The sequence below is a fragment of the Dryobates pubescens genome, chromosome 7, assembly GCF_014839835.1.
Source record: "Dryobates pubescens isolate bDryPub1 chromosome 7, bDryPub1.pri, whole genome shotgun sequence".
Lineage (NCBI taxonomy): Eukaryota > Metazoa > Chordata > Aves > Piciformes > Picidae > Dryobates > Dryobates pubescens.
This window is the reverse complement of record NC_071618.1, coordinates 3,923,184-3,950,911: the sequence shown is the minus strand read 5'-3', so window position 1 is coordinate 3,950,911 and position 27,728 is coordinate 3,923,184.

Below are 27,728 nucleotides of genomic sequence, written 5' to 3'. Positions count from 1 at the left end.
ACTTTCTAGTTTATGTGTGTATTTGGCCATCAGGAACAGGCCTGAAGAAAGGCAAGATGATGGCTTCTGGGCCAAGTGCATTTCCTTGCCTTGGGTAAAGGAAGTAATGGAAGACAGAGCAGCTATTCCAGACATTCCAAATATCTTCTCCAAGGTAGCAGTCTTACATGGCACCAAAATTTTTGCCTTATAAAAAAGACCACTGAATCTTTAATCCCTGATAATAATGGAATCAGTTTTGTTGCTCTGGTATGTAAGGGAGGAGGGGTATTTAGCATGGATGTCCATGGGGGGGTGGGAACAAGCAGAACAGATATTTTTTGTAAGAAGTCCTGGCCTCTCAGTATACTATGAATATACAGAGAAAATCTGCTATTTTTTTGCCTCTTATCCCAAGTGGTTTATGCTGATGTGATCTCTGCATGTGAAATGTCATTGAGGCAGTACTGACTAATAATCACAATGATTAAAACTGAAATTTGAAAATCAGCACTCTCATGGTTAGACCAAAGTGATGTTATCTGTTACTTCTACAATTAAAAAAGTGTTTTCATAATGCAAACTACACAACTCTGAAAGATGCCACAACTTTCATTGACATTGGAATACCCAGATCTGGTTCAAACACAAAAATGAAGGACCTTTAACTTGTATGATAGAGTGGTTTCTCTCACATAAGTAATCTCAACAGGAAAATGGCAATACTAGTGCTATGGCAATACTTGATAAGATCAAGTAAATCATTATCTAGATTTCTGTTCCACTGTAAAGATCTGAAATTAAAAGACCAAATTAAGCTGCTTCTGTAATGGTGGCATCATACAGTGTCTGAAAAGGTATTTACATGCCTTTTAAATGTTGTTTCTTTATTTCCTTTAAAATAATAGTGTCTCTCTTGCACGGCTATTCACTCATCAGTCCTAAAACTAGGAGCTGTTACAGTGTCATAGATAATACAGCTGCAAAGCTCTTCATGCTTCTCTTTGTTTTGTTTTGTTTTTTTTCTTGATTCACATCTTCACAGTTAACAGGTTTGCTCAACCCCCATAATAATTATTTTGCCATAGGTGTGTTTAATTTCTATTGTCACAAATAAAAAGAAAAAATAACACTTCATCTTTTTTTTGGGGGCTTAATAATATCAGGAAAGTATTTTTATAATTGAGAAGAAAGATTCTTTTAAATAAGATATTTATTAGGAAGTGAGAACAATATAAAGTAGGTACCTTCCAGTGAACTATTCTATAAAATGGCAAACATGATAAACAAAACCAATTAGATGATGAGTGGACTGCTTACTGTACAAAGATTGAAATACATAAGCATAACAATTCTGAATACTTGACATGATTACATAGGCACTAATTCTATGTTTCTGACTGAGTAAATACTAGCCAGCACGTTGTGCTACTGTCAGTAATGAGAAAGGTCCCAAGAAAACAGTGATAAGAGTGAAAAAATAAAATAGAGCAACAAATGGTTCTTCACCTTTTCTGCAAATGCAGCACTACTTTACCATTTCAAGAAGTACAAAGCTGGCTATTGCTGAGAAGGTGGTCAGTCACACCAATAAGTGATCTGGTTTCCACTTTGGTACCTAGAGCTCATTAAAGATGAATATCCACATCTTATTGTCAATCTTTTTCTCAAAAGAATTATCGTTAATCAATTTTGATATAAAGGTCAAAGAAGAAGAATGCTACATCTTCTGCCCAAACCTGGTCATTCAGTCAACAGAGACAGCAGGTACAGTATTTTCCAGAGGAATTAAAAAGACAGACAAATAAACACACAACCAAGCCATGAAATGGCAATTCATAAGATCAAGCAAATAGTGCAGTGCTGCTGTCCATGGAGAACAACATTCCTGCCTGACCTCACAGAGTGTGGAGCACTCCTCCTTACTTTATTAGCCAAGCATGTCTCACTTCTGCCTTCCCAGTGTACACAGGAGTCCCAGGAATAGAGGATTGGTCCCATCTATTATGGTAATATCATTAACAACTACTCTTTCCAGCCAAAGGACCTTATTCATCACATGGTCATCTGTAACAAAAAATCCCATAGGTTGACTCCATGCAACACAACTAATTTCTTTTTATTTCCTCTAAATTTACTATCCTACAGCATTTAAGTTCCCTGACTACCCTCTTTTTTATAAGTAGTCTGACAGTAAAAAAAGAATGTCATGACTTGTGGTTTAATTAATCACACCTTATTAATCACACCCTCAGGAGCCTCAAGTAGGTACAATATTGAGAAACAGACTTGCCTGTCTTTTACATGGTATCACTGATACAGAGAAAAGGGAGTGTGCTCCTGTCCCTCAGGAGTGTAATTCCCAGCCACTGCTTTGCTGGAGAATCACTGCAGGAGACATCTTTGGGAAGCAACCATCCCACTAGACTGCACATTTCTAGTAAATTCTTGCCCTTTTGAAAGAAATGCTGGAAAAACCTGCAGAAGCCATTGATCCATAGGTGCATAAACCTGTTCATTTGCACAGTCTATAGTATAATTAATGTGACTAAAACAGGTAGGCAATAACATGCCTAGACTTGTGGGATAAGTTCCTCCCAGGTAACTGCTCTCTACCTACACAGCAGGAAAAAGAAAAGATAATTATAGTACCTCTTTTGTTTTTCCCAGACCAATAAACCTTAAATTACCTAGACCTTCAGGGAGCTAGCTGTCAGTCTCTTCAAAAATTTCTTTTGGGAACAAAGAAAAAAATAACTGGCACCATAGTTAGCAGGAGTGCAAGGTGCATGGGTTCAAGTCCCTCTGGTTTACCTGTCCCTAGAAAATGGGAGCTTTTGGAAGAAGGAAAGTACCCTAGATTCTACTGATTCTTTCATTGCTTCATTTTGATGCAAAAGTGAAACATCCTGCAGTCCAGTACTCTGATGGGATGGGAGAAAATTTTCCTCTTGAACTGGAGCTCTTTTCCCTCTTCAGCTGGAGTACTGACTAAACACTGAGCTGAATTTCACACTCAAAGCAGTGATCCAGTAAGATAGTGACTTGATGCTTGGTGGTTATCTTGATTTGGTAGTGCATTGGAAAACGATTCATACTTCACATGAATGACACAGGCACAGCTATGTGAAAAACCCTGTGGGAGCAGCAGTAGCTGCATACAGCTTTAAGGCTAAGGATTAGCTTCCTGTAAAGAAGGCTGTTCTCACTAGATTGAGAACTGATTGCAGTACCTTCCTGTCTCTTCTTTACCTCAATCAATAATTTTTACAGTTCAAAATAATCAGAGTGAAATATTCATGGGAACAGTCACACAGTGATGAATTACACACCCTAGCCTGTGTAAGTATGAAAGAATAAAGAAAATTTTTGAACAAAACTTGCTATACTGAGGAAAAATAAATGTCTCTGCAACAGACATATGTGTGTCTTTGCTGCTTTGCAAATAATAATATTTACTGGGGATAAACTTTAGTAGCACAACAGACTTAAAAATCAAACAAACTAGCCCAGAACTTGGTGATATGTATCCTGTGTGTGCCTTTAAACACTGCTAAAATGGAATTTGACTAGACTTGCTCAAATTAGACCTGTTATCAACAACACACTCTCTCAAGAGACCAACATTTGTCCAGTTAGGGCTTCCTTCATTAATCGTCCAGCATCAAGCAAGCCAAATCCAAATCTGTGGAGAAAAAGCAATTAGATATTTTAAGCAGTGATAAGAACACCACAAATAATCAATTTCTATGGCATTAGCAGCTACCTAGCCTAGCAAAAGTCTATAAAAGCTAGAATTTATTGCAGAACACCAGACAGCTTACAGAGCATTGATTCTCAGTAGTATGCATAGATTGCTAGATATAAAGAAAAATCCCTGATGGTTCTTGCCTTTATTTTGTCCCCCTCCCCCTCCAATTTTAGAGGGAAAACAAGGAAAAAAGTGTTCATAAGGCAAATTGCAGCAAAACAAATATCCAAGGACTGTTAAATGGAATATGTTTACATTTTAGGTAAACAGAAGACTACCATACCATTTGACAGCAATTATATGCAATCTGATGCATAAACTTCATAAAAGATGAGAAGCTAAATGCAATCATAGTATTCTGTGGTTGGAAAAAAACACTAATTGTGCTTATTTTTAAGACATTTATTACACCTGAGAAGCCAACAGACTAGAAATCATTTTTGTGTTTGTTCAGTTTGTGAATCTTTAAAGTCCTATTCCTCCATAATGATCTCATACTGGTGTATTTTAATCTGCAACAACCTTTGTGATTTTAAGCTGTGTATAAAAATGAGACAAAAGGCAATGCAAAACTTTATTGTCTGTAGTGGAAAACACAATTCTGAAAAATATTTCATGTTAATATTCCCGAAAGAAAAATTTTCTCCATGGAAGTTATACATGATCTTTACATGTGAACAAAAACATATCTGAACTCATATTTCTAGGCCAGCAGACTCAGAAGTTGAAAGGGACTTTGGCAATCATCTTGTTTGACCTCATATATATATATATATATATATATATATATATATATATATATATTAGAATCTCTCCCCAGAAGCTGGATTAAATCATGTCTTTCAGAAAGATGTCTAATCTCATTTTAAAGATTCCAAGCTATGGTGAGTCCATCTTCTCCCTGGGTAAGCTCTTCCAGTGTTTAATTACTCTTACTGCTAGGAAATGGTGTCTTCAAGGTTGAATTTGCCTAACTTAGCATTCAAATACTGAAAATGCATAGTATTTGAGAGAGAGCAAATATAAGTGACATTTTATACTAATCCTAAATCAAAAGATTATGGAAATACAGAAAACATGACAACTAAAGCTCTAGTCTGGCAAACATTTATGCAAGGGGGTAGCTTCCTGCATAGGAAATAGTTTCTTTCAGTTCATCAAGCCTACACACATGTGTAAAGTTACACCAGGGCTTGAAATACAATTTAAAAAGAGACACTTAGAGTGACTTTTGCTGTGAAAAATATTAGGCATTAATTAATAGTGACAACCTCCCTCTGCCTCTGTGCTCTCTCAGAGCAGCTTTTGAGGTGGGATACTGTAAATTACTACTAGAAGGAAAAAAAAAAAAAAGTGAGAAAAGTTCCTATTGCAGAAATCTGATTGCTGCTATACGGGGATGACTGCTGAAATCCAAACACAACCCAAGGGGGAAGGAAAGGGAAAAAAAAAAAAGGAATCAATAAAATAAATAAAAAAAAGAGAGTTGTCAAGATAATTAAAACTTTGCAACAATTCAGTGGTGGTGCTGATAAAAACAGCACTGCTGGCTGAATGCAAATAAGATGGTAAAGGCCCTGTTTGGATTATGGTAATTACTCAGTCTGAAGTTAGCTCCAGCCACACACACATATGAGCACACACATACACACACAGCAGTGGAGTGGAACCTGACAACCATACTTGGCGTGTGATCATAAAATTCCCTGGCACGCTCTCAGGGTGCCATGTGGAGCTATTTGTACAGTTAGGTACGGGACTCTGAAGCGCAGGAAATACCAGCGGAAGCATAGCTGACTTGCCTGGCCTTCAGCGAGAGCCTGCCCCCCCTACTTATCGCTGGCCTGGATTCAAAAGTGATCTCTAGAGAAGGCAAATCAATCGAACACATGTTTGGTCTAAAAATGTCATTTTGGAATATGCTAAGATATTTCCTTACATTAGACCATTTTGTTTGCCCCAAAGATTTGTCAAGTGCAATTGAATGCATACACATCACAATGTGCGCCAGTGCCAGAACAAAATAATTTCAATGTGTCCTTTAGTACTCTGATAAAATGCAGGCAGTCAGTGTTGAAACGAGATGCCCTGTGAAAGTCTTGTGCGCACTGGCATCTGCGTTTCTTCTAGGAACTTGTTTCTTTAAAATTTGGGATCTGTCCAAATGAGCAGATTTTGTGTAAGAATGAAAAGGAGGACCAGCTCAACCTCTCCTCTTGCCCTCTAGACGGAGGAGTTGAAGCAGGTTTATTTATGTGACGAAAAATCATCAAAGAAAGCACAATTTCCAACTTAGATTCCTACATAATAAAGACTTTTAAAGCATTTATCGTTATAAATAACCCTATTAATCCTTTGATTCAGCTTAGGACAATTCTGATATGTGACAAAGATGTGTTTCTTCAACACTTTTCACAAGGTAATATTAAATAATATTGGCACGTGCATCATTTTTATTACTGAGTTCTTTGATTTGTTCACCCTGTGCAGCCTCTACAGCTGTGTGTTTTATGACATACCCATTACAGGAGAAACTCCCATTAGTACCAGCACGCAGCGGAGGAGATGTGAACTTTGCAATCAGCCTTCTGATTCTCATTCTGATTTTGGTTAGCAATGAGCAGATCAGAACAGTCATAGCCTGATCACTATGGCTGAAAGTGCACCTGTACTCTAAAGGGCAAGCTTCCCTGCCTAGCACCTTCAAAGTCTGCAGAGACTATAACAAATCCAGATTAATGCATGACTCTGGATGCCAAGATACACTCCTTCCTGAGGGAAGGTACCTATGCCCCCTTCCCCTTCCCCTTCCCCTTCCCCTTCCCCTTCCCCTTCCCCTTCCCCTTCCCCTTCCCCTTCCCCTTCCCCTTCCCCTTCCCCTTCCCCTTCCCCTTCCCCTTCCCCTTCCCCTTCCCCTTCCCCTTCCCTCCTTCCCCTTCCCCTTCCCTCCTTCCCCTTCCCTCCTTCCCCTTCCCTCCTTCACCTCCATACTCCTTCTGTCTGGTCATTGACCTAGTGTGGTTGCCATAACACCCACAGGAGCATCCAAGTGCCTCAGTTTTGCAATCCTGTAAGGTGCTTTGGTTGCTCTACTTCAGCAAGGACACTATTTAGGTGTGCTTTGACTAGCTGTGTGCCACTTTGGTGATGTGTTTTTTCTGTTTTTCTAAGGAATGCTGCCTTAAAAGAGTACTCTAACAGCTGACAGGCCAAAAATCAGTCCTGAAGTTATGGCAGTGAAATTTACACAACGTTTGCATGGAAATTTTTATCTTGATTAAAATAAATAAGTATAAAAGGGGGGGGAAAAAGGGAAAATTCAAAACTGTCAGGGTCTCAACTCTTACAAATCACCTAATGGTATTAATTCAGGCCTAGTGACTGTACTACAGGGGGAAAAAAATAATTGGTTGCAAATACGTAATTTCATCTTAGAGATTCAGTTTGATGGGGTTATCATGAAAAGGGTGGTCAATATAAATTACACACATATGACCTTAACACCATCCTTTCCACTTTCCCATATTTTATGCATATTTAATCACCTGTGGTTACATTTGACAAGATGCAAAAGTTGGGCTATGATCCTAAAGCAATCAAGAATGTTGAGCAGTTCAGAAATGGCACAGCATTACTTTGCCATAAAAGGTGGACATTTATGAAGGATATAATAATGTATTATAAAGGGAAAAATGAAATAAAAACCCATAAAATATTGCTAGGTGTTAAAGGAAGTCTGATAGAAATGCACATTTATTAATTTGTTCTGGGCAGAAAGCACTTTATAACTATATAGCATTGCCATTGTGATAAGTGCAGTATTTGTATCAAAGCACTCAGTTCTTCTCACTGCTAAGAGATATGGGATTATGTGTCTTAAAATTGAGGAATAACGATAAGACTTAAAAGACAAACTGAGGACTCACGAGATCTTGAATTTGTGTATTATATATACATTTCCAGAATGAATAATAAGTTTCTGGACCCTTTAGTGTTTTGTACTGCATGAATTTTATTTTATTATTTTTTTTATTAGTATGGACAAGTAAATTTTATTTGATAGCTTGTTGTATTTAAAGACAGTGTAAAACTCTCGTTGCAAACAGTTGTTTACAGTGCGCTTTTCAGCACAAAGCTGTTTTAAAGCTCAATTGTGCATTTTGCAGATAAAGTGGGAAAACTAACTGAAGGCTGTATTGTAAGCAGTGGTTGCCGTGGAAACCCCAGTTTCAAGAGCTGGTTCTCCATTACCACTTAATTTAGGCTTCCTAATTGCATTCCACTAAATCGGTAGCGACAATATCTGCAGAGCAAAACTGCATGCCCAGTCTAGCGCAAACCTCTTTGAAACAGGCTTTTTGAAAGCCAGGAGCTATAAAAACTCAGCATGACATGGAGCATATGAGAAACCTGTAGTTCAAATGTACTGCTGCTTGCTTTCTCATCCTTAGTAACTTCAGTGCGCTCCAGACCAATCTATTAGTTCAGTCTACCTTAAAGATCATAAAGCTCTGCCATGTGGAAACTCATCTGTCCACCAACACATTGGTGCAAAATAGATTTAATTGTACTCCCAACCCAGTATCATGTCCATCTTATTTTACTACACACCAGCAGGTAGCCGGTGCAGAGCCTTACTTTCCTTGAACTGCCCTTGCTCCATAATACAAGGAGAACAATACTTTCTCAGTTTAAATCATTTGCCACTGTTCAGCTGTGCAGCAAGCCAGACCGCCCATATGTGACCTAAAGAGAGCCTTGTCAGAACCACTAGACATAAAAGCATTCCAATTATCGACCATACTGCTTTAATAGAGGAGGCAACTAATATGATAGTGTAAGTGATTCTGCCACTGAGAAGCTCTTCGTCACTGTCAGATTAACACTTGAGTTAAACTCTTGTAAATCAGTCACATTATGCTGTTGGTTGAGAAATAAACACAGACCTATTATGCTTAGAATTTCAGAGGGATCTCCCCTCTATCCGAGTTGTGCAGGATGCCCCTATTAATCTGAATTTTGTCATGTTTATTATTTTGCAATTACTAATGTGCATAATGTTGGGAAGATTTAAGTTGTCTATGATTAGATTCTGAAATGGATGTGCGTGAGTAGCAAAACCTCCTGCAAGAGAAATGGGGAGAAAGAGAGGGATACAGGAGACAGCTTATATGTAACTTCTGACTGGAAAAAGCCAAGAGACTACCAATTTAATTAAATCCCATACTCTTATTTTTTTTTTCTTAAAAAAAAGGAAAAAAAAAAGGAAAAAAGCACAGAGCATTTAAAAGCAAAATACTTCAGTGTCTTCAAGCACAAGACCTCCCACAAGCTCACAGCGAAATGCATCTCCTAGCCACTAATGTGGTTGCATTTGAGTCCTCTAATATGTATCAAATGAATGTTGAAATTGACAATAATAAGTAAACAACTTCTTTTTCAACCCTTCCTATCCTCCACCATATTATTAAATGCCAGTAAAATACCTTTAAGTCATACATTATCTGCTCATCATCAGCTCTTCTATTTCTGCAGATTTTTCTCAAGTCTCTGTATTGTCTTTTGCTCTACCTGGGCTGCTTTGAAACCAAAAGTGTCTTGGATGTGAAGCAGTGCACAGATGAAGAGTGCTGACACGAGCTGTGTATTTATTTTTAGTGGCACATTTCTACCTGTTCAGTGGAGCCCCTTCAGGCGGGTATTGACCAGGGGGTAAAAGACTGCCTGTTGAGTTTGTTTGGTCTCAGGTTGCTTCAGACAGATAGACACTCCTCAAGGTTTACAGTCAGATCATCTTTAGATTTTCAGAAGCCTATCTGACACTAAGACAGATTTTCCAATCACCAATATGTACTGAACTTCCTGAAAATGCTGATCTGCGACGACATGCCAGTATGTACCAGGGCAGAGGCAGCAGCCGCAAAGAGATTTTAGGCTAAATAACCTTCTCATGCTATCACCTTTCCTCAGCAAAGTAGAGAAATGAGCCTTCATGTTACTGCTTTTTCCTGTTGTTTCTGTAAAGATCTTCTGGGGAGACAGGGAGTAAATGCTGTAAATAAGAGGGATAGGAATAGGAAGGAATGGGCACCCTTCAACTAAAACACTGTAGAAAAACTTCTGTGAAGTTAAATGTGGTTGGAAAGTATTAATCTCTATATTCCACTTTGCTCTTCAGAAGAGCTTTAAAAATGGCGTGACAGAAGCCAATAGAAAGCCAGTAAAACTACATTGTAAGCTGAGGAAAGCCAGAAAGGACACTTTTACGCTGTGTCTATCTTAGAAGCAGAGAATGGTTTCAGTTGAAAGGGACCGTAAAGATCATGTAGTTGGAATGCAGTTTAGCTTCTAGTCCCTGGAAAAGTGCAGCCTTCAAAAGGTTTTGTGGGAACATGAGAGAGGAAATCCTTCACTCCTTGTCTCAGGTGAAACGCGTTGGGGCAGAACTTGATCAGGGACTTCTCTAGGCATCATCCACAGTAGAGTAATCTATCCTTGGGTAGGACTACAGGAAAAGATTGTAAACACATTACTTTCTCTCTAAAGTGGGATTCAACAGCTTAAAAAAACCTAAACCCACCAAACTAAACCCCCAACCCCCCCAAACAACAACAACAAAGCAAAAAATTGCCTGTCAGTGACACATTATATTGGAGAGAAGTTTTTCAGTTTAGGTAATTCATGTCCTAGAGAAAAAGAAGAAAAAAAAGAAAAGAAGAAAAAAGAGAGAAAAAAAATGAAAAAGCTGTCAAGAGACAACGGGTTCTATCCTGTCCTCACATGCATGGTTTATTTACAAGTGGGCTTTGAGCCAGCTTCTGTGATCAGCTACACACATGTGATTTCCTTTAACCTAAACAGAACATGTATTTTTATTGGTGGAATCTGTCCTTTTTTGGGAATAATTCTGTATGGGAATTACTACGATTTATTATTGTATGGTATTATAAGGATCGGGGACTCATTGTTTTGATCTTCGGGAAAACAAGGCTCCATGTTCTTCCCATCAGAGAGGCTGCAGTCCAGGAGAGCCAGCAGCATACGAAGGGTGTGGGCAGCCTACCCAACAGTCCTCTACAGGGTCATCACCCAGTTATAAGGATGTGTAAGTAAATTTTAGTGACCTAGAAAACAATTTGCTTTCTTGACATGGAGTGAATTCAAATGACTAATAAATTCTCGGCGTGCCTTTCCAATCACTCCCTGCCCCCAGCACAACACGGCTTCCCATACCCGACTTGCTGAACTAAACTTCATCCTTAATGCCGATTTACTCTGGACAGGTTCTTGGTCTTGTTTCAAGTACCTGCTTTCAACAGTGTCTACACACATCTGGAGTCAACTTCTGTGCTCAGCTATGCATATGTGGTTTCCTTTGACTTACAGTGTATGTTTTTCTGTGCAGACCTTTTTCTTCTGGGTATGGTTTTACACAGACACTGAAGCCTGTATGGCTCACCTTTGCTTGAGGCTTGTAAATGACCTGGCAGAGGCCACAGAGGGAAGGAATTTGAAGGAGCAGAGGGCAATGGCCTTATTTCTCTGTTCAGGGACCATACCTAGCATCCCACATGGTGCTGGAAGAAATAAGAGGATATTGGTGGGTGGGAATTATGTAAATCGTCTCTGTATGCAGTGCATGACTGTTCAGGGATCAGCACAGTGCAAGCAAGAAATCAGATGGACTTGTGGGCTTATTCCCCCCACTCCTGATGGAGGTGAAAGAGTAAGGTTGAGACAGAGGACTTCAAGCCCTCTAATGTGTTTAGTCTACTCTGTGTGTTGGATGCCTATTTACACTGCAGTAAATGCAACTTGGGGTCTTCAGGTTTGGGAGGGAAGGGTTTCATAGGATCATAGGATGTTAGGGGTTGGAAGGGACCTTCAAAGATCATCAAGTCCAATATCCCTGCCAGAGCAGAACCATAGAATCTAGCACAGGTCACACAGGAACACATCCAGATGGGTCCTGGAAGTCTCCAGAGACGGAGACTCCACAACCTCCCTGGGCAGTCTATTCTAGTTCTCTGTGACCCTCACAGTGAAGAAGTACCTCCTCCTCATGTTGAGGTACTCACTGTGTTATAGTTTATATCCATTTCCCCTTGTCCTATCACAGGGTGCAAGTGAGCAGAGCCTGTCCCCTGCCTCTTGACACCCAACCCTCAGATATTTATAAACATTTATTAAATCCCCTCTCAGTCTTCTCCTCTCCAAACTAAAAAGCCCCAGGGCTCTCAGCCCTTCCTGACAGGGCACGTTCTCCAGTCCCTCAATCATCCTGGTGTTGTCTGCTGGTATCCAGGGAACAAAATCACTCTTGCAGAACTTTTTTGTTGTTGTTGTTAAAACTTGTTATCTTGATCTCAAAAGCACAGATTTCCAACCAAGCAAAATTATATTTATGGAAAGGTTTCATTGTAGTAGCCACCATTGTGCTTTATTTTATAAAGTATTGGTGGGTTGTTCTTTTTGCATGGAGGTAAACAAACCATAAAACTGCAGTTGTGCATTATGGAAAATAAAGTTATTTTAAAATCCCCTTCCTTCACCACCACCACCTCCCCTTTCCTATTATATCTGCCCCATTTCCCCCCTTTTCCCCCTCTAATCCCAGAGCACCTGGGCTCTGTTAGAGTCTCCTCCCACCCCAGGTGTGGCCACTTGGCCCTCCCCACCCACTCCCCTTTTTAATATCCCCCAGGAAAGGCAGAAGCCCTAAGCTAAACCCATCTGGGCTGGGGGATCCTCTGTCATCACTGGTGAGTTCCCATGGTGTATACTAGGTGGTGGTGGTGATGATGACAACAATAGCAATGATGATGATGATGACAAAGGCTGGGGGGCCTGGTGACCCCCTGGTTTGGTAGGACTAGGGTTGATGGTTACTCCAATATCATCCATGGGTGCTAGCTGGGCCTCCTTACTGGGGCTGAACTCCTCCTTGTGGTGTTATCTTGGCTGGTTGAGGGCCTTTCCCCTGGCTCCAGGATGGGTGCAAAAAAGGGTGGTGGTGAAGCAGAAGCTGTTTAGGCAGTGTGGAGGGTGGTGTAGAGGGAGCAGGAGCTGCTTTGGAAAGATGATGTGGGGTGGTAGAGGGGGACAAAGGCCTGGTGGCCCCCTGGTTAGGTAAAAGAGCTTATGGAATGGAGAACTTATTGAATGGAGAACTTATTGAATGGTTTTAGGTCAGGGAAAAGAGTGACTGCTTTCCACTCTTCACCACCCCTGGCACCTTTCCTAGTGGAAGTCAGAGTGGGACCTAGCACACATGGAACTGGTACTGTTCCAAGTCCCCAAGAAGAAAACAGCATTTTTTCAAGCTATATGATTCTTGTTTGTAGCTATGTGACACATTACTTAATGACTGTGAAATTTTGTGTTGTTCTGATTTTGAGGATACATAGAGTGGTTCTCCTAAGGTCTCATTTTTCGAAATGCTTTTAAAATGTAACATTTACAAACACCTTCATTTTCTTGTTGTTGCTGGCTCACTCATTGACATTTTAAGCTAAACAGCATATGGCTTATAGTGTTGTACAAGAAATTGTATACAATTCATAAGCACACTTTCTGGAATTAAAAAGCCTTGAAAACAGGATGAAAATTTTCAGAACTACAGGTTTGTTCTTAAAGCTAGGAGATCTGTGAGGTCTATTGTTAATTCTTACAGATTCTTCCAAGTGGCCCAGAAAAAGTTGTTTAGGGCATTCTGATTTCTTGGTTGCAAAATAACTAACAATGAAGGTGGATATTTAATTCCCATGTGTGTTCAATGTGCTTTGTGATCTTCAGATGCAAGAGTATTACTGGAGTGTAAGGTATTAATTATTCTTATCAGTATCTAAGACATCTCTTGCTAAAGATTTAAAGCAGCTCCCCCTGGAAACATAGGAAGTAGGTCTTTTAAAATCCTCCTGTATTAAGTTCAAACTCCAGCTTTTGCTGTCAACCACTCATTGCATAATTGGTTTCGTGAAGTGCTCAAGTTTCATAGTGGAACCAGTAAAGTTTCTTGCTCCCCCTGCTCCTGTTGGAGGGCTGCTCCAGGATTTCATTCCACTGCTTCCTCCTAATTTCCTGTTTGAGTTTATTCATGGCCATCTTATACCCATTTGTTCTGTGTCAACATTGTCCTTTAAATAGCTCTTCTCCTCCCTCCTTATATATTTAAACAACAGTTATGTTCCCTCTCAGCCTTTGCTTTGTTTGCATAAATAAGTGAAGCACTTTTAGTTTCCATTATTAAATAGCTTCTCCTCCCAGTACTCCTTCTCAGTGGTTGTCCCAGTCTGAATTAATTTTCTTGTACATGTATGACCCAAGTTGTACACTATAGCTATACCTTGTGTAGAGCAAAAGCTTTCAAAGAAAACCAGAAACCCCTTCATCTTTACTAGATAATTCTCTCATCAGTCTTTTGTTTTACAGGCACAATATATCTCAGACTCATAGTCATGCTTTATTAGCAAGGAGTGTCATCCAAATTGTTTAAATACCCGATTCACATGCCTCTTTTCAGCCAACTGCTGAAGCAATGCTATCCATCTGCATCATGTGTCTAAACCCACTTCTGAAGTGTATCATCTTGAGGCTCTACTAGAATTCACCTGGTCCCTTCCAATTCCTTTTCTTCCCTTTCCCCTGCTTGTACTATTACAATTCACTATTGGTAGTTTTTCCTGGTTTGATGTAATCAGCAAATTTCAATAGCACACACTTCCTGTTCTGCAGTGTGGTTATTAATGCAAATATGACTCTCTGAAATCGTCAGTCTGTGCAGGACTCCACTATTAATTTCTGGCTATCCCAATAGATCTGCTTTCAGCACAACCCATGATGATTTGTTCTTCATTCAGTTCCTTAAAGTTCTTCCAATTGATCTCTGCTTTTTTCCAGTTTAAATATTATACCTACCTGCTTCATCTCCCTATAATGTGATTTATGAATGCCCACAGGAGTGAAAACTATTGTATTTCTTTCCTTAAAAAACCCCCACACCCATTATTTATGAATGAAAGTTATGAGACCAGTATGGTGTGTTCTATTTTTGGTAAAAACCTGTTATCTCAACACATCTCCCACTTCCTTCAAAACTAATTTTAAAACCTGGCATGCAATGAGAGAATATTATGAATCTGAATAAATGCTGCAGCAGTCGCATACTTGGTACTATAATGGGTTAATTGCTGCAGTGCAGGAGGCTGGTAGGAAACCACAAGAAGGTGCATGCCTTAATGAGGAGTTGGTAAGGAGCCCTGGGGCATGGAATAGGGGCTAATATAAAGGAGAAAATAGTAGGATAGAAAGCCAAGTAACCCAAATAAAGATACATTTGCTCTTTACTTGTTTATGCTGCAATTACTCTCTTACATGAACACCAGATAAAACTCAGAAACACTGAAGTAATTAAATGAGGTGGATGTGCTTATGGCATATTTCTGTCCCAGACTTAATTTTCTATGTTTTAAGGTTTTGCTGGCACTTCCTACTATGTTTTCTCAAAACAGTGGTGAGCTACCAGTTAAACTGAAAACACAGACTAAAAATTTCACTGTGAAGCACTATTTTGATTGGTGGACATACTGTTCTTGCAGTCAATACTTCTGATTTCTGGGGAGAAGCTCTTTGCAGGCTACATTTTCTAGGAGTGATTTTTGAAAGTCTTCAAGTTCACTTGGATATAAGAACAGCCAAGCAATTGTTGGAAAGGAGTAAAGTTCAACACATGATTCAGAATAGCTGCACTGCAAATACAGTGACCTTGATCATGCTTTGCTCAGGCTTTCAGATGAGACTACATCCAGTTACAATTTCAGATGGGTCAGTTACATGGAAAATATGAACTTTGTCTTAATATTTTTGCTGAAATAAATTGTTATTTCATTCATGGGGGTAGCTGGCAGGAGGGGAGGGAGCCTTAAATGAGATAAGGATCAAAACCAAACCAAAGTTATTTAAACCTCAAATATTTAGTGTATCCTATTTAGAATGGTTACTCACTCTTTTGATATCCCTCCTATTTTATGTGTTAGTTCTAGACATTTTGATAATATTGTCTCCAATGGCCTTTGGTGCACAAGTAGTGGGTTTAATAAAATATAATTTCTTTAACTGTAATGGTACCTGGTGCCTGGTCTTCACAAATAGCTAACTGCTGGATGTCTCTTTGAAGGTTAATTAAAATCAATTAATAATACTGTAAATGGAATTGGGGGGAAAAAACGTCAGACTTACTGTTATACTGATAATCACCTAGGTAAACACTGGAGGTAGCTTCCAAGTGAAATAACATGATCCTTAAATGCATATTTCTATAAAACATAGGTAAATACAGGAACAAAGTGAAAGAGCAGCTCTGGCCTTTTTCTTTGCCACTCTTTTATTCTCTTAGGTACTTTTTTTCCCCTACCGTTCTTTTCCTCTTGACCCTGCAGCTTTCTGTTTGCTCCTTGCTCTTTCCTGGAGAAAATGCCACACAAAATCAGATGATAGGTCTCTCAGGTCTAATATTCAATCTCCCTAACCGTACTAGGATACCTGGTCTCCTCCTTGTCTTTAACAGACTGACCTGAAGCATGGAATGAATATCCCTCTTACAAAATATATATAACTACAAGTACTTTGTACTATCTTTATAAGCATCTTATAGAGTACTTGGCCTCAGTGTCACACAAGGGCAATTATCACAAGCTAATCATATGGCTGGGGAAGGAAAATACTGTCTTTTCATAGTTTCCAAATACCATCTTTTACTTTCAGACTTACCCTCATTTAAGGATAGAAGAAGGAGAATACAAGTTCCTGATTGATCCCTACTACCGGTTTGCTAATATTTATCATCCCAGTTACTTTTCCTTCATTTATTTCTGAAACATTCCAGTAATTATCTATTACTTGCATTGTTATGGCTGTATGGCCTGCATTTTGAAGTGTCTCTGTGCTAGGTACTTAAGTGTCTAAAAAGGCAAAAAATTGCTCTGAGCAGCTTATATCCAACACACAAACTAGCAAGGGAGGAAAAAGTAATGCAGTCCTTAAGGAGCTGCTGTGCCGGAAATGTGGCACACACATGTGCGGATGTGTGCCCTGGAGTGGGATGTCCTCCCAGAGAAGCAGCATCAGTTTTACACCACCTCTGGCAACATCCCCCTCCACAGATGCCTTGACATGCAGTGCTGCTGCGCTCTGCGCCCTGTGGTTTGAATTGAGGAGCTTGTGGGTGGCAGGGAGTGACAGAGTTGTCAGAGACACTAGTTCAGTTGGGAATCTTTTGTATCTCAGAGGCAGGATGCCACACAAGCCCCAGGACAGAGAGCCCAGAGTGAGCTGCCCCCTCTCTCAGGGAAACAGGTCCTCAGGAACAGAAGGGAGAGAGATTCCTGGGGGTGGAAGAGGCAGGAGGAGAGCACTAGGCGGTTCACCGGCTATATGGAGAGTGTGTGTGCGTGTGTGTGGAATCTGGTAGTGAATAGAAACAGATGGGTAAGTTCACAGGAGAAGAGGAAGAGGGGTGAAAAAAGACTTTCTTTGGGAGGGTGGTGGAAAGGAAGACTGGGGAGCTCAGAGAAGATGAAGTCCTGGCAGGACTTTGGGTTCTTTAATCATAGGTTGATTTACAGGACAGCAGGTCTGGCAACAGACAGAATGCACCTTTTTCAAAGCAAAAAAAAAAAGGGTCCTAGCCCAGAACCTAGCAGGACTCGCTGAAAGAACTTTAAACTAGATAGAATGGTTAGGGCACAAACTGGGCTTGCTAGAAACAAACCTGAGGGCAGCACACCGATATTTGAAGGATGGTATGCTAGCAAGGTCTGTTGATCTACCATATTGACTGCAGGTAGGGAACAGAGACCCACACAACAGCAAAGATACAAGGGTCATTGATGGATTAGTAACCACAGCTGCACCTGAGAACAGTCAGGTAGGAATTAGGACTCCTCCCTGCCAAAAAATGGTGGGATAATTAGATCAACCAAAATGAATTTATGCTAATGCATGCAGCCTGGGAAACAAGCAGGAGAAGCTGGAAACTCATACATCAGGAAAACTATGATACAGTGGTCAGTGCAGAAATGTGGTGGGATTTCTCACATGGCTGGAGTGCCACAATCAATGCTTACAAACCCTTCAGAAAAGATAGACTAGGAAGAAGAGGTGGTGGGATGGCCCTGCATGTCAGGGAGTATTTTGATTCTCTTGATCTAATTAATGATGGTGACAATAGGGTTGAGATTTTATGGGTAAGAATCAAGGGGAAGGCCAACAAGGCACAAGTCCTGGTGGGAGTCTGTTATAGACCATCCCACGAGGATCAAGAGACAGATGGAAAATTCTTTAGGCATTTGGCAGAAGTCTCATGATCTCTGGTCGTTCTTGTGGTGGATTTAAACTTCCCTGATGTCTCCTGGACATATGATACAGCAGTTCCAGAGGTTCCTAGAGTGTGTGGAAGATTACGTCTTGACACAGCTGGTGATGAAGCCAACTGAATAAAGAACCCTGCTTGATCTGCTGTTTGTGAACAGAGGAAGAGTGGGTGAGGTAACAGCTGGAGGCCACATTGGGCACAGCAATTGCAAAATGATAGACTTCTCAGTTGCTGAAGAGAGGGATCAGTAGAACTGCCACCTTGGACTTTCAGAGGGCAGACTTTGTCCTGTTTTGGAGACTGATGGACAGAATCCCTTGGGAGGCAGCCCTCATGGGCTAAGGAGTCTAGGAAGGCTGGACATTTTTTCAAGAGGGAAATTTTAAAGGTGCAGGAACATGCTATCCCCATGTGCTTAAAGAGAAGTTGACAGGGAAGAAAGCCATCCTGGATGGAGACATTTGGTTGCAGGTCAGGGAAAACAGGTGAGTTTATGGTCTTTGGAAGAAGGGGATGGCCAATCAAGAGGACTATAAAGTTTTTGTGAGGCTATGCAGAGGGAAAATTAAAATGAATCTGGCTTCAGCTTTTAAAGAGAACAAGAAATGCTTTTACAAATACATGAGCAACAAAAGGAGGACTAAGGAGAATCTCTGTCCTTTATTGAATTCAGGGAGAAATGTAGTTGTCAAGGCAGAGGTACTCAATACTTCCATTCTCTCAGCCTCTAGTAGTAGGACCAGTTGTTCACTGGATACCTAGCCTTCTGAGCTGGAAGACAGGAATGGGGAGAGGAACAAAGCTCCCATAGTCCTAGAGGAGATAGTCAGCACCCTGCTGTACCATTTAGACATACACAAGTCTGTGGGACCAGATATCATACACCCAACTGTACTGAGAGAGCTGGTGGAAGTGTTCACCAACCCATTTTCTGTCATTTACCTGCAGTCCAGGATAACTGGAACTAACTGGAGATTGGCAAATGTGAAACCCATCTACAAGAAGGGCCAGAAGGAGGATCCAGGGATCTACAGACCTGTCAGTCTGACCTCAGTGCCAGAGAAGTTTATGGAGGAGATCATCTTGAGTGTCGTCATGCAGAATGTGCAGAGCACTCGGGTCCAGTCAGCATGGGTTCGTGAAGGGCAGATCCTATGACAAGGTGATCTGCTTGGTGGATGAGGGAAAGGCTGTGGCTGTTGCTTACCTGGACTTTAGTAAAGAATTTGACATTGTCTCTCACAACATCTTTCTGGATGCTCATGGATTGGATGTGTTGACTCTTTACTGGGTAAAAAAAAATGGTTGTATAGCTGTGCCCAAAGTGTGAATGGAGTTAAATCCAGTTGGCAATTGGCCACACATGGTGTTTCCCTTGGGAACTGGCTCAGTGTTGGCTCCAATTCTCTTTAATGTCATTATCAGTTACCTGGATGAGGGGAAAGATGTGTGTGTCATCAGCCCCTTGAAGATATTACATACTTTTGAGGTAATATAAAAGACATGGTTAATTTTCCACTAAGGTGACAGTATGCACCTTGATGTTTTTACAAGCAGTTTATGCATGTCTGATCTCGGTGCTCTACAGTATTTTCACACCATACTCAGCCACATTTCACTACATCCTCAAGAATGCAAAGAGCACTTGGTTGCCAGCAATAGGGAATGGTCTAAATGCTGTACACTCAGTAACCATGAGCTATCACTCAAAGAATTTTAGGAAACTCCAAGTAAACAGTCTACATCAAATCATGGCAGCAGTATATCTGTATGGTATTGAATGGAGAATTAATTCCCACAGAATAATTTATCAAAACATGTTACAAAAAAAAAATCCTATCAAACTATTCTTAAATTCTAATTTACCCAGAGCAGATCTGCCTATAAACTTCTGTGTAAGTGACTAAATTGGTGCTTATCTCTATTATCACTATGTTGTTTGATATCTGTGTATGAATTATTATTTTGTTATAAATTTCTCTTTTATTAAATTATTTCCTTACTCTAATTAGTTATCTTTATTGCAAAGTAGGATACAAAGAGGAACTTCAACCAAATTAGTAATAAAAATGCTAAAACAAAAGCCTGTATCATTAATTTGGGTTAATGTGGCATGTAGAAAAGTTACTCCAAAGTAACCCAAAAGAAAACTTATTCCTGTTCATGTGCAGTCACCATAGGACTGATACTACTGATCCAGAGCAGACCTCTAACTGATTGAATCTGTTCTTCAAAAACTACAAGTCTACCATGAGTTGATTGCTTCTCTTGTAGGCCTTCCCCATCTCTTGCATGAGTGAAGAGAGAAAAGACATAGCTGGATATGCTATCAGGAGTAATGTTCAAACAAGGAAGTAATGTACAAATATTACTTTGAATCTCATCCCCTCAAGAAACTGCTGAGACCTCTAATTCTTATGATGATACCTTTGGGAGCCATAGGGCATCTTGAAAAGATTGCTGTGTGTCACAGTAAGTCTCTAGCAGCATGTGAACGAAAGAATTGTATTGCAAGAATATCACAAGAAATAATCCATGTAGTTGATAATTTCCATTTCTATTTAACAATTGTATCTGGATATCGGACTGATTGTTGCTGTAACATGTATGGAGATTCCATAAGCTGTAATTTGAGGTATGAATTTCAAACGTCAGCTAAAGGAACTCACTAAAGTACTGAAACATAAATATACCTGCATGGAAATCAGAGGAATTAGGGAATTAGTCTTAGCTGACATTGTATTTTAAAACACAAACCAAAAACTGTAAAACTTCATACAAATATAGACACTTTTATCCAGGATGCAGCAGACTAATCAAGTTTCTTGAGATGAAAATTTTCTTTTTATTATCATTATTGTCTATTATTTTCATTGTGATATGCCTTCAGGCCCTGGACTTGAAGCCAGGTTCCATTATAATGGATAGTGAGCACTTAATGAAAAGACAGCCTCCCCCTTCGAAGTGTTTTTGAGCTAAATTTATGTCTATAGTGCAGTCATAAGACAGAAGCGACTGCATGCAGCACAGAGATACTGGGCCAGTTTTAAGTTAGGCAGTGTCATAACCTAGCCCCAGGACCACAGACTTGGTGAGGATTAATTACCACCCTTCTTTCTCAGCAGATTTTGCTGAAGTGGCAGGGAATAGAGTGAAAAAGGGAATCTAGAGAGGAAGAAGAAAGCCTAAAGAGAAGGGAAAGTTAGTAATGTCATCAGAATTTGCATATAAACAAAGGGCTCAGGAGCACATGAGGTAGAGGGGAGGGAAGGTTAGAGGCAATTACAGTTTGGAACTCCACCCAGTCTAATGGCAAAATTCCTGCTGGAGGTAGCTGTGCAAATTAGCCTGCCATCTTCCCTGTACACAGGATGCTTCTGTTGGAGTAACACACAGCTAGCATCGTTCAATGCCACTAGGGATTAATTGAGCATAATGTCTTTTGGAAAGTAACAGCATTTTCTTGGAAGGCAACAGGGAAAACGGATACTTTTGCTGTGGCACTGAGTTTCATAATAAAATGTTGCCATACAGTGAATCCTTGGTGACTCATTACTCTTAAACCTTTATTTTAAAAAAGGGGAAAAAAACCAAGGCAGCTCTTCAATTGTATTACTTAATTGTTTCATTTGGGGACTTTGCTGCAAATTCCATACCAGATCTATGTTTGGCCTCTCCTAGATGAGACAGCACAGTACTCGGAAGACAGGAAGTTAAGGCTGAATGGACCATTTTCCCTCCTTTTCTCAAGCACCTTGTGACACAATCTAATTATACTGCTCATTACTGTTTCTCTGGTTTGACATTTTGCAGATCCTTAAATAAACAACTTAACTTGCAGCATTGATGTGTCCCTAAGTGCAAAACCATAATGTTATGTTGTTCTTCAGTTTTCTTCAGGATCCAAACATCATTCTGGAATAGAATCTAGGACATTTTTAAGGTAAAGAAGCGCCATCTTACATAAGGCCTGTGTCTAACAGGTTAAACCCCCAAACTTCTAACTGAGCGTGAATGGCAACTCATTTTCAAATGCTTATAAATGGCTTATTTAACAGCAGGGAGTTCTAAAGTGAGGTACAGATAGGTAGTGTTTTTCAATTCAAGTTGTTGGCCTTTCTATATTTGACTGCTAAAATAAGTTTCAACAATTTTTAATTGTGCATTGCTGTGTATTTGTTTTTGCTTTAAATGGGGGAAAGCATCTACTCCAACTGTTACTTGATTCTCTGCTGACTGAAAAATTGAATTATCACACCTGAAAATCAGATGAAGCATGGTGAATTCAACCCTGTTTCAAAGGATGAAGAGATCTTAAAATCATCAGTTACAAAAAAAAAAAACCCCTCTGCATATTTACAGCTACTGTTTTGTTTTTTTGGTCAGTACTTTCTCTTTTACTTGATTTTCTTGTGATTTGAAACTTTTGACTTATGCACCCCTGACAAAAACACCTGTACAAGACTGGGCACTCCTAAGCTGCAACACCCTTCATAGGGAAAAGGTATATGGGTAACAGGAACAAAAATGATAGTACAGCAGGCTCCAAGCTATTCAGGCTCTCCAGGAAAATTCTGGGTGAAGATATCAGGTGAAATCTTAGTGTTGCTGACACAGATGAAGACCTTGCTGCATCTTGTGTATCTAGAAGTTCATGTAAGAATACCAGTGCATGAAGGTGCCTAAGAAACAACAGCTTTGTTCTAGGCAAGGCTTAGGTGTTCTGTATCTCCTTCAATACTGATACCATTGAAATTTAAATCCATTCATTCTGCAATTTTTCTCAAGCTACTTCTGCCAATCAGCACAAAATATGAAAATTGTCTGTCTTGACTCATTCTGTTATCCCTTAGTGAAAAGGACAGAAGAGGAGGAAACAAGGAAAAGACAGTTTTGCCACAAAAAGGAAATTAAGGAAATTAATTATTAATCTCTATATCCATTTATTCTTTTGTATCCAAGTAAAATTTGAAATTTTTCTTCACACACACTGGAACCAATTTACCTCTCTTAAAGACCTTTTAAAATTAACATAGATTCATGTAGGCTGGCTTAACCAGTGTTAGTTACTATCATGGTACATATGCTCTAATTTTCTCCTAATTGCTATCCCCTTTCATTAAATAACCAAAGGCATAACCTTTCTGCATTGGTAGAAATGTTTCTGTAGTAGTACTATGAAACTGCAGAAGTCAGTATGGCCTAAACAAATAAGTTTCCTCAAAGAAGTTTCTTCTCCCTGACACCCCCCCTCACCCCCCCCAATATTAATAATGACTTAAGATGTATATCTTTCTGATGTAAGAGTCATTTATCCATACAAAGCACGGGAACTTTTCAAGTCTGTTTACTGTTTTTGAGTGGCTTACAAATAATTAAACTCTTTGCTTTAAAACATCCTTTTATACAAAGGGTCCTCTGTGGAAAAAAAATCAGACCTTTTGTTTTGTTTCACAGGTGCATTCATTCTCTCCTATCCATCTTGTTTAGCATTATTGTAGTTCCTAGTATTCCTAGTCATGGGCAGCACTGTGCTAGCTGAGGTAGATAATACAGAACAAAATACATAAACTCATTCTGCAGAAGCTTGAAAGCAGTACAGAAATTCACTCTCTGTGATCTTAAAAGCTAGGCCTAAATTAAGGTGACAACAGTCAGAGGTAGATAATTGAGGGCATATTCTAAAGTGGCAGTACTGGCCAGTATGTTATGTAGTGTGCAACGGAACTAAAGAGTAACTATAAATTGCCGTATGTGTACCAATGGATTGCTCAAGGTAAACAAAAAAGGTTTCAGTAATAACTGATATTAAAATAGAAAATAAATAGCAAGCATATGAGCATTATAAGGCTCTAATCTCATAAAGGGTTCAGGTGATCCCATGACAGCTCAGCTTTGCACAGATAGCTGCCCTGATGGACACTGGCATCCTTGCTGAACCTAATGGAAATTACCTGGAATCTGTCCAAACATCCGCAGTGCTGCCTTGTGTGAGAGGAATGTGGTGGTTTGTGTGTTTGTTTTGTTCTTTTTCTTTTTTGTAACTTGTGCTGTTCAATGGAATTAGTCTTTTGTACTCACACACTTTCCTCTTATTTATATGTATTCTGACTCCACTCCACTGTATACTACACATGCTTCCTTTGACACCAGTCTTCCTGTATCTTGCGTCCTTAAAAACTTCCCACCAGTAAGCTTGTACGTCCCAAGCCTTGATGGTTTGGGCAAAGAGTCGATTATGACTCGTCTCTCCTCTGTGTGGTAGACTTGCTACTCTATGTGAAGTTGCATCTAAACTACAGGGCTTTTTCACAGTGGTTGGATGTTGAACAGAGCATCCCATAAATTATGCAATGCCTCTTTTTTAGAAACTTGAAGAGGAGAGCTCTGTGAAACATTTATAAAGGAACCTTGTGCCATAGAAAACCTGCATTGTATGAGATCTCAGACAACTCTGAGATTTGTGAACATCTCTGAGAACTTTGTGTATCAGTAAGCAAGGTTCAGACAAACTTTCAGGAGTGTGTAAGAAGGTTCTTCATTGCCCAGCATGTTTGTAGGGAACTTCAAGCCACTGAGGACCTCTCTCTCAAGTCACATACAAATAAGTTTCTTTCTACTTGTCCATCCCCAGTGGGGAGAGAGTTTCAAACATAGCTTATCAAGCTTTTTTTATGCAGAAGGATAGAAATGGAAATCCTGCAGTGTGTCCATGCTGCCTAGCTTTTACCACCTGACAATAGAGGCAGATAGCCTCTCTTCAGGGGTGATCTGAAGCAATATTCATTAACAACAGAAACAGATTAAGCAGACAAATCTCCTGAATAAGTATGTGACTACATTTGGATAGTGTTAATACCTCATACCATATGTTTCTGACTTCCTTTCCCATGGAAACAGTGATAACAGTCCCCTGTTGCTCATGAAGGGGACACAATGTTAAAACACTGGGGGGGTGGGGGGGTGGGGGGTGGGTGACAGAGAATTTGAGAGACCTGTTAGTTAAGTGGCATGTCTACTGGTTCTACAAGAGCTCTACCTGAAGGCCACCAACTAGCAATGCAATGTGCAAAGCACTGTACAAACAGAAATATATAGCCATCAACTCAAAGAATCTCTGTCCAAATAGAGAAGAAAGATGAGAATAGCAGAGGAACACATAAGGATATGCTGTTTCTGAGATTTGCTTCGGTTGTCTTTACCAAGGCTGGGATTAATGCTGAGGGAAAAAACCGAGCAATCCTTTCATTCAGTCAGATCCTTCAGCAGGTAGCCTTCACTGCAACCTTTCAAAATTTTTCTGGTAGTGGGCAGGCAGTAAGGCCTTTTAATGAGAAGATGCTGAATACCTCATCTATGTTTCTAGGTTCCCAGGCTCTGCAGCTATCAGTCAGCCTGGCAGAATTTGTAGTTCTGACATCAGCACTACCACTTGATTACTATTTTGGAGGCAGCAAAGAAGCCCAATTTGACAATAACGGTTGTGAAAGACTTAGTGAATGAAGCATAGAAGGCAGGCAGAAAGATGTAGTGAGGAATTATATAAACTATGAATTGCCCAATTTTATAATTTTACATGTTTCTTTTCTGAGAAAAGTAGGATATTATACAAAGCAGGCCAGAATGGTATATCCAAATTGACTTAATCCATAGTAAAATAGTAGGTACACAGGAATTAATAGTGCAGTAATCATCATAAAATGTCTTGGAAGAAAAAAAAAAGGAATTAAAAGGCTTTTAGCTTTTGAGAAAGGGAATCCCATTGTATAATTAGATCATGAACTAGGGCCTTTCACTGCTGCAGATTCATACTGTGCATTATTTAAGTGCCACCTCTTGAGTTTCCTACTGCAGCTTCTAATAGCAAACCCCGTTCTGCTTTTCTTTGTGCAAACCCAATCACATCACATCAAATTATACAACTAATTAACACAAACTCCTTAAAAAATTGCATATTATTTTGGCAAGCCAAATTAACGTCAGTCCCCTGAAACCATGTTTAGTAATTCCCACTGACTGTAGTAACGCCTACTACTGAGAGAAGGGCTAATCAACTACAGGCTCTCCTGCTGATGAGCTGAACCAAGTAACCAGATGTTTCTGCCTTCAAGGCTAATGAAAATGTCATGCACGTTTTTCTCTCCACCTAGTTGAAGAACTAATTCCACCATGGCCAAGGTCTAGGTAGTTTTCATTTGTCCAGTGTGGTGTCTGATAGGTCCTGAGAGTTAATCCTGAGCAGGCAGATACAGCCTTGCTGAAGGTGCTCTGGTTTAGAGCCAGCTAACCCAGCCCACTGAGGCAGCCTGCTCCTAGGGATTTCTCGCACAGTAATATGGAGAGCAGAGAGAAAGCTGAGGGATATCACTGTGGAAAAAAAAAATATTTCCTTCTTATTGTAGTGTATATAAAAGCTGGGAGAAGTATTTTTTTGTGTATTGGTAAGAAGCCCCATTGGCATTAAATTAGTTAATGAGATGTCTATTGCAATTAAAAGAGGCATAACATTTATATTAACATTTTAAAGCTTGCTTATTTCAGGAGTGTCAGTTTACATGAGTCTAAATAGGCAATAATGAACATGATGAAGTATTCCATATTAAAACTGAGTACTGTGTAACTGTCTAGTAAAATCTTAATATTAAATTGTACTCTGTGACTTACAGGGCAGTATAAAAGCTTCACATTTAGATTTATCCCATCTTGAACCTCAAATAATGGACTTGTGATTAAGTATGAATACAAATGAAAAAAAATGCATTTGCATGTAATCTTAGAAAATACATTTACATGATACATTTATTTAAAGATTATACAGTATGTTTTGATGGATGATACAGTCATTTTCAGAAACAGCAAGCCATAATTTAAAGACACTGTGTAATTGTTTAACAGCAATATTTCTGAAGTTCAGTTGAATTGTACCTTTCATGTTAGTGCTAGAATAAACCCCAGTGTAGCAGTAGACCCTACTATCCTAGACGCTTACCTGCTGAAATAAAAACCCAGTATGTGGCACATTTAAAATGCTGCTTAAGGAGAAAAGGAATTAGGTCTACTCATACAGCTTTGATTTGAGAAATGCAGTGAATGTGTTAATCTCAGACCCACCCTCTGCATCTAAGTATATTCTTTATTTTGCTTTTCAATAAATCTGCAGCAGTATATACAGACTGTAAGCAGAAGTCAGTCTTTTTACATTTTAAATTTCCTTAACATGCTCATTGCTGTATTAACATCTGTTCTGAAACTCCCACCACCACAGCAAGGAGGCATCAATTAACATCAGTTTGAAAGTGACAGATATTCAGTCAAGGAGGAATAAAACTCTACGGCAATTTTTGCCAGCGAAGACTCATCATGTGTGCAAAGATGCAGTCTACTGGTAGCACCAATTTGATATTTGAGGGGATGGATCACTGAAAGAATGAGGTTTGCATCTCGTGAAGAGACACGCATGAGCTTTTATTCTAAATTCAAAGATAAGGGCACTGAACTGAGAATGACCTGGCTCTAGTCCCAGTAAGTTGTCTTTCACTGGATTTAGTTTTTACAGCAGAAAATCTTACAGTGTGAGAAGTGGTCTTTCTGGCATCTAGGTTAGCAGAATATTGTCATTTTCCCAGG